Here is a 9,046-nt window from a genome sequence, read left to right as displayed (position 1 = left end):
ACATGCAAGAATCACAAAGACATCAAGCATACAAGCATACAAGCATTCCTCGGGACCGCCCCGACATCAGATCGGAATCCGGAAAACATATAAACCTACTTCGGGCCCCGGCCGACATCGGACCATGGTCCGGAACTACTGCTATCTAAACGGTCCGGCCTTGGTGCCTTAGACTCGTTCCTACTGGAGATAACTCACCTCGCAAAGCTGTCTGCAAAAACTCGCGGTGAGGAATATCTGATAGCTGCTCCAACGACTCCTCGACTATCAATATCACAATAATACTTAGTTAAAATATGATAATCCTTCTCAGGGTAAAATGACCATTTTACCCCTGGTCAAAGTCAACATCCTTGTCAAAGTCAAAGTCAAGGTCAACTCCCAGTCAACCCCAACTTGTCGAGTCATCTCCTAACTCGGCGAGTTCATGAACAACTCAGACCTGTGGTCAACTAAGTCAACTCGTCGAGTCCCTTCCCAGACTCATCGAGTTCTTTCTGTCATAACATCGGTACATATCGACTTTAACTCGTCGAGTCCCTCCTTGGACTCGTCGAGTTCTTCAGCTTCCGAGTCCTAATATTTTCCAACTCACTAAGTCATCTCCAAGACTCAAAGGTTTCACTCACAACCAGAAAATGAGTTAGGGTTCACGACCCGACTCGCCGATTCCAAGAACAACTCGTCGAGTCCTCCATGTGACATATCCATTCAGTCGATTCTAATCCATTCCAATGCTTCTAACTATACGTGCATGCATGGTGTTATTAAGATAAAACACCCAATCCAAGCCAAAATGAAGGTTTAAGTCATATAATAGGGCCATGGCTGAATAAAGGTGGCAACTTTTGAGCTTCTAAAGCTCAAGAGTGCTCAGATCTGAAGTCCTTTCATCCCCAAGAGTTCAAATCTCGGAATGACCTTGGAAATGGACCAAAAATGACAACATACAAGCTAAAAAGGAGATCTAAGTGAATAGCAGCCAATGTATAAGCTTTATACCTCTATCAAGACAGAAATGAGTCCTTAGCTCTGGATCTCCAACCTTCCTTCTAAAGCTCCAAGACTTTGCTTCCTTCTTCTAGCTTTAATTCACAAAAATGGCAAGAAATAGCTCAAGATCACTCAAGGTTGATTAGGGTTTCGAGATTAGGGTTTGGAGGTGATGGAGGCTGGGATGGAGGCCAGATATGATGCTTAAATAGGGTGCAACCCTAAAGATTAGGGTTTCATCCAGCATGTCCTACTCGTTGAGTCAGGGCTTCGACTCGTCGAGTAGCTCACTTAAAACCCGCACATATACTGCCTTCTACTTGAAGAGTTAGGGCCACCAACTCGTCGAGTAGCCCTTCCAAAATGAATAAATAAATGAATTAAGTGCATACCAGGAACCAGGCGTTACAAAGTTATGACGTTCATGACCTAAGCAACCAAGTAGTTGAGATCACGATGAACATAAACATCAAAAGCCCAAACACCTCATTAATGAATGTCCCACATAAGATGTCGTGAGAAAAACCTAAAGAAATCATTCATAAGTACTGAAAGAGTACAAAAACAAAAGTGACTTATTTTGCAACAAAGAAATATTAAAGACTAAATGTGTACAAAAATATTAAGGACTAAATGTGTACAAAGTGAGAAATATATTATCCTATTAAGTCATTTTTACCGGCTAACCTGGAGTAGCCGGTCATAATGATTGAATGTGTACAGTTTAACAAGTTGAAGGGGTAAATGTGGACGAAAAAAAAACTCAATGAAAAAATATTTACAAATCAAAAAATATATTACATTTTTAAGTCATTATCCATTTTTAAAATACCATTAGAAATGGGAGAAAATATCATTTTAACCCAACGAACTTGTCATTTTTGTTTTAAAAGGTCACTCAATTATTATTTTTGTAGATTAAGGGAATGAAGTCCGGATATACCATTTTAAAATATCCTTTTTTAACTTGATACCAGTTAAGCCGGTAAAATGTAGTGATATATGAAAAATTATTCTTTCAAGCATTTTGTCGAACACCTTCTATGCATTACTTATCTCATTTTTGTTTTTCTAACATGTTCGTTAAATTTCCAAAAACTAATGAATGCGCATCCATCCTCATCTTATTCGATTCAGCAAATAAAGGAAAATGATATTAAAGAGATTAGATGAGTGATGTTGTTGATAGACTTAGTTTCCGATGAGGAACCAAACAGAGAAGAAACGATAGGATGATCCATCTTTTGTGGTTGTGGAGTCATTATTTCAAATGATTTGTAGGAGCGTGATTGTAACATCCCGACTCCCATGTATAAAATTTAAAGCTTTATATATTCATATTTTAGACCTACTTGACGAGTTGGCTGCCCCAACTCATCGTGTAGAGGCGGATCAGGTCGCGTGGTTTATGGAACCTACTCGACGAGTTGGTGGACCCCAACTTGACAAGTAGAGGTTGTGCATGAAAAACCTAATTTTTAGGGTTTTCACCCTATTTAAAGGACCTTAAGTCCTTCTCCCAGCCTCCTTACCACCTTTTCACATCCATAAGCAAACCCTAACCAAGCTAACCCTATTTTGAGTGTGTGAGAGGCTAAAAGTGTGTGTTTGGTGCATTTATTGAAGAGACTTGAAGGTTGAGAAGCTTGGAACGAGAAGGAGCTTGTAGATCCAGCATCTACTTCATTTTGGCTTTCATTTGAAGGTAAAAAGTCATTACCTTGATCATTGTATTGATAGATCTCTTCATTCAATAGTTTAAGGCCATTTCTAGCTTAGTCTTGAAGTATTTATGGTTTTAAGCACGATTTAAAGTTGTAACTTCATATTTGGACTCCTCTAGGCCCTTATGGACATAAAGACATAAGCTTTATGAAGCTTTGGCCCTCCTCCATGTCCAAAACCTCTTCCTAAGGCTAGTTTTGAGTGCTTTAGCTTCTTGAAGCCTTGCATGCACATAAAGTTAGCAACTTTACATGGTAAATACACCCTAGGAGGCTAGATCTACTGTTTGGAGCCTTCGTTTCGCTTAAAAGCGTCTGAATGAGAAAAGAACTGACGGAACTCGACGAGTTGCATAGTCAACTCGACGAGTTGGATGAGGGTTTCCCGCTTTCTGGATTCTGCATGAATTCGGCGAGTTAGTAAGACAACTTGACGAGTTGGGTAGGGTTTTCCCGATATTCTGATGTTGTATGGACTCGACGAGTTGTTTGGTAACTCGGCGAGTTGAGTCGAGTTTTCGGTCAAAGAGTTCCGAAGGAACTCGACGAGTTGGGTCAACATGGACTGTTGACCTTGACCGTTGACTTTGAATTTGACCAATGGTTGACCAAGTTTTACTTCTGAGGGTACTTTAGTAATTTGGGTCTTGATGGAATTGGTCCTATGATGATTGTAGGTGTTTGAGTTTGGAGCTGTATTTGGGAGTTGACGTTATCATCCAGTGCTACTTGTGAGGTGAGTTCTTCCCACTATATCAACAGGGTCTAAGGCACCAAGGCCGGCCCTTTATGTTTTGTATCCTGGTTATAGGATGATGCTATGATTAGTGATATGTTAGATCTGTATCCTGGTTATAGGATGATGCTATGTTAGCGATCTGTTAGATCGGTATCCTAGTCATAGGATGATGCTATGTTAGTGATCTGTTAGATATGTATCCTGGTATATAGGATGATGCTATGATTAGTGATCTGTTAGATTTGTATGCTTATTTGTACATGCTAGCTGGTGTATGATATTATGTGTTATGTGTGTGATTGGAGGTGGGTTGAGGCGGTCCCGCTTTGTGCTCTAGGCCAACATACCAAGGGCGGTCGGGATAGACTACAGACCCGGTAGGGCATACTAGTCAGGCCGAAGGCTCGGAGAACGGTCCAGACAGGCTGAAGGCCCGATAATGTAACACCCCGACTCCCATGTACAAGTTTTAAAGCATTATATACATATTTATGGACCTACTCGACGAGTTGGTTGCCCCCAACTCGTCGTGTAGAGGTGGGTTAGTCCGCGTGGATTTTTGGATCTACTCAACGAGTCGGAGGACCTCGACTCGACGAGCAGGATCTGGGAGATGAAACCCTAATTTTTAGGGTTTGCACCCTATTTAAAGGACCTTAAGTCCTTTCCTCCAGTCCCTTATCACCCCTTGACGGCCAGAAGAAACCCTAATCGATATTAACCTTGTTCTTGAGTGATTGTGAGGCTTAAAGAGTGACTTTGGTGCATTTTGTGAAGAAGGTGTGAAGTATAAGAAGCTTGGAGCAAAGATGAGCTTGTGGTTATGACTCTACTTCATCTTGGCATCATTTTGGAGGTATAAAGTCGTTGGCTTGGCTTAACTTTAATTAGATCTCTTCATGCCTAAGTTTAGTGCCATCTTTAGGATATTTGGAAGTCATTTCGGGTATTGGGGTAAGATCTGAAGTTGTAACTTCAGATCTGGACTCCCCTTGGTCCCTATAGCCATAAAGTTATGAGATTTGGCAAGCATGGGTCTTTCCCTTTGAGTTAACCTTTCCCTTAGTCTAGTTTTGGCATTTAGGACCATGCATGTACGTAAAGTTTGCAACTTTACGTGGAAACCATGCCCTAGGAAGTTGGATCTACATATGGAGCTTTGGGGTGGCTTAAACATCGGTATAAGAAATGGACTGCATGAACTCGACGAGTCGCTTAGCTGACTCGGTGAGTCAGATGAAGGTTGTCCGTGTCTGTTTTTGCATGAACTCGGTGAGTCAGTAAGGGGACTCGACGAGTCAATTAGGGTTTTCCTCGACATCTGGACACGCATTGACTCGACGAGTTGATTGGAAACTCGGCGAGTCAGTCGGGTTTTATGACTTTCTGAGTTCTTAAGGAAGTGGTACCCATTCCCAGAATAAACCCTGGTGGTGCTAGCGGATCAGGAAGTGGTACCCATTCCCAGAATATTAACGGCAGTCGGGGACACCCGAAGGAGTGTTCTTATAAAGACTTCATGAATGCCAAGCCTAAATCTTTCGATGGTAATGGAGGAGTCATTTCCCTAACCCGATGGTTCGAGAAGATCGAATCCATTTTTGAGATTTGCGCGTGTTCTCAGGAAAACAAGGTGAAGTTTGCCGCCTGCACCTTCACCGACAGAGCATTGACTTGGTGGAATAGTCGGGTCAAATCCCTAACTTCGTCGATAGAAAATGTCATGGGGTGGGAGAGTTTAAGGAACTCATGCTTGTTGAGTACTGCCCAAGGGGCGAGATGCAGAAGTTAGAACACGAGCTTTGGAACCTGAAGATGAAGGGTTCCGACATTGCCACTTACACAACTAGATTATGTGATATGACTCTTCTATGCCTGGGGATGGTCACCCCGGAAAGCATGAAGATAGAGAGGTACATTTGGGGATTTACGCCCCCAACTCAAGGAAATGTGTTGGCTGCTAAACCTCTCACATTCGACAGCGCCAAGTGCCTGGCGCAGACCCTGATAGATCACGAGGTTGATCTTGATGAAGTGACAGCCGCTCCTCAACCACCAAAGGCGAGTGGTGGGAAGAAGAAGTTTTGGAACAAGCAAAAGGTCCAGTCTTCGCAAGAGCCCTCCAAGAAACAACAAGTAGTGGCAGTTCATGTTGCTACCACTTCTGCCATTGTTCATGCAGCTCAAGCACTTGCCAGTAGATATGCTGGTACTCTTCCAAGGTGCGACAAGTGCAACTTTCATCATCATGGGCAGTGCTGTGAGATGTTGTGCAACAGTTGTGGCAAGAAGGGGCACACAACTCGATTTTGCAAGACACCAGCCCAACCAACCAATCAGGCTTCTGGAGCGGGCGTAGGTCAAGCCTGTTATGGCTGTGGGGAGATTGGGCACTTCAAGAGGAATTTCCCCAAGGCAACAACAGCTGGCAACACAGGGAAAGTGCTAGCGATGGGCCAAGAGGAGGCAGTTGCTGACCCCACCGTTGTTACGGGTACGTTCCTCCTCGACAACTCTTATGCATGCATTCTTTTCGATTCTGGTGCGGAGAGAAGTTTTGTTAGTCATGCATTTAAGCATCTACTCCAGCATAAACCCGACCTTTAACCGAAACATTTACCATCGAGATGGCTAACGGAAAGAAAGATAGCACTAACGATATATTCATAGGCTGTACCCTTACCTTAAATGATCATTCTTTTCCAATCGACATTATGCCAGTTTCCATAAAAAGCTTAGATGTCATCATTAGCATGGATTGGCTGAGCCCCAATCGTACTGATATCCTTTGTTACGAAAAAGCCATACGTCTCAATCTGCCATCTGGCGAAGCCCTCGTTATTTACGGTGATAAACCTAACTCAAACCTTCGTATCATCTCATGCATCAAGGCCCAGAAATATTTGCGAAAGGAGTGCCATGCATTCCTAGCCCATGTTATTAACGAAAAGCAGGAAGTTAAAGACCTCGAGAGCATCCCCGAAGTCTGCAACTTTCCTGATGTCTTCCCCGAAGATCTTCCCGGAATCCCTCCCGAGTGCCAAGTCGAGTTCCGTATCGACTTAATCCCCGGAGCTACCCCCGTAGCTAAATCCCCATACCGTCTAGTGCAGGCAGAAATGCAAGAATTATCCAGCCAGCTCTATGAGCTACTCAGCAAGGGATTCATTAGGCCAAGTTCCTCACCCTGGGGAGCCCCGGTCTTGTTTGTGAAGAAGAAAGATGGATCCTTTCGGATGTGAATAGATTATCGTGAGTTGAACAAGCTTACCATTAAAAATCGTTATCCCCTACCCAGAATCGACGACCTTTTCGATCAACTCCAAGGAGTCGGCTATTTCTCAAAAATAGACCTGAGATCATGGTACCATCAGTTGCGAGTCCATGAGAGTGATGTTCCCAAGACAGCATTCCGAACTCGCTATGGTCACTACGAGTTTGTAGTTATGCCCTTTGGTCTAACCAACGCACCCGTAATATTCATGGACCTGATGAATCAGGTGTGCCGCCCTTTCTTAGACAAGTTTGTAATAGTGTTCATTGACGATATACTTGTCTACTCTCGAAGTGAGGAAGATCACAGACAACACTTGAGGTTAGTGCTAGAAACTTTAAGGGCGGAGAAACTAGATGCAAAATTCTCTAAGTGTGAATTCTGGATCAGAAAAGTAACTTTCCTCGGTCACGTGGTTAGCGAGGAAGGCATACATGTGGACCCTTCCAAAATCAAAGCGATTGAGAATTGGTCAGCACCGAAGACACATACAGAAATCCGTCAATTCTTGGGTCTCGCTGGCTACTATCGCAGATTTATCCAAAATTTCTCCAGGATTGCCAAGCCCTTAACCACCCTGAAGCAGAAAGGTGTACCCTTTAGTTGGGGAGAAAAGCAAGACACTGCATTCCAAACATTGAAGCATGCCCTATGTAGCGCACGTATATTGTCTCTTCCTGAAGGGACGAAGGACTTCGTTGTCTACTGCGATGCATCCAATCAGGGCCTAGGCTGTGTGCTCATGCAGCGAGGAAAGGTTATTACCTACGCCTCAAGACAGCTGAAAGCACATGCAGTCAATTACACAACTCACGATCCAGAGTTGGGAGCAGTGGTCTTTGCGCTAAAGATTTGGAGACATTATCTCTATGGAACCAAGTGTAATGTCTACACCGACCATAAGAGCCTACAACATATCTTCGACCAGAAAGAGTTGAACATGAGGCAACGACGATGGGGTAGAACTACTCAGTGATTATGAGTGCGAAATACGCTACCATCCCGACAAGGCCAATGTGGTAGCAGATGCCATCAGCCGGAAAGAGTATTCAGGTCGTAGAGTGAAGGCACTGACAATGACCATCCATTCCCATTTATCCGCTCAAATAAGAGAGGCTCAGCTGGAAGCCTTAAAACCAGAAAGCATGTCGGATGAAGCCTTGAGGGAAATGGAAAAGAAGTTAGAGGTCAAGGGAGACGGAGTTTATTATTTCATGAACCGGATCTGGACCCCGAAGTACGACGGTTACAGGAAGGTTGTCATGAACGAAGCTCACAAAACTAAATACTCCGTTCACCCAGGTTCAGATAAGATGTATCTGGATCTCAAAAAGCTCTATTGGTGGCTAAACATGAAAGCAGCAATCGCTACCTTCGTGGGCAAGTGCCTGACTTGTGTCACGGTGAAGGTGGAATATCAAAATCCCTCAGGTCTACTTCAGCAGCCGGAAATACCTGAGTGGAAGTAGGAGAGGATTGCGATGGATTTATCACTAAGTTGCCCAAATCTCTGAGTGGGCACGACACCATCTGGGTAGTTATCGATCGATTGACTAAATCCACCCACTTTTTGCCAATCAAAGAGACATTCAAGATGGAGAGACTAACACAAATCTATATCCAAGAGATAGTTCGTCTGTATGGTGTGCCTGTGTCCATTATCTCCGATCGGGATTACAGATTCACCTCGAGATTTTGGCAGTCACTGCAGAAGGCTCTTGCAACTAAGCTGGATATGAGCACATCTTACCATCCACAGACTGACGGGTAGAGTGAAAGAACCATTGAAACCCTAGAAGACATGCTGAGAGTGTGCGTTATAGACTTTGGTAAGTCATGGGATACCCACTTACCGCTAGTCGAATTCTCTTACAACAATAACTATCACACCAGTATCAAGGCTGCGCTGTTTGAAGCCCTATATGGCCGTAAGTGCAGATCCCCTCTGTATAGGGCTGATGTGGGTGACACGCAGCTAGTTAAGGGTCAAGTTCCCGATAGCACTCTTACAGGTGTAACACCCAAATTTTTGAATAATTTTTCACAATTTTAAAACATACTTTCATTCATAAGATAATAATAAACATAATGTATCCACTATAGAAAAACATATCCCAGAATCATATAAACAAAAGCTCCATGAGTGTGTACAGATCATGTCGACGCCTTCCCGCGATCATCACTGGTACCTGAAACACATACACAAAACTCTATAAGCATAAATGCTTAGTGAGTTCCCCAAAATACCACATAAGCACATATCAGCCACTCAAGGCTGTAACTCTGATGACCCTCTGGTCGAATATCTCTGTGGGA

The sequence above is a fragment of the Lactuca virosa genome, chromosome 3, assembly GCF_052849685.1.
Source record: "Lactuca virosa cultivar CGN04683 chromosome 3, Lactuca_virosa_CGN04683_v6, whole genome shotgun sequence".
Classification (NCBI taxonomy): Eukaryota; Viridiplantae; Streptophyta; class Magnoliopsida; order Asterales; family Asteraceae; genus Lactuca; species Lactuca virosa.
The sequence above is the reverse complement of the archived record's forward strand: the minus strand, read 5'-3'. Positions refer to the sequence as shown.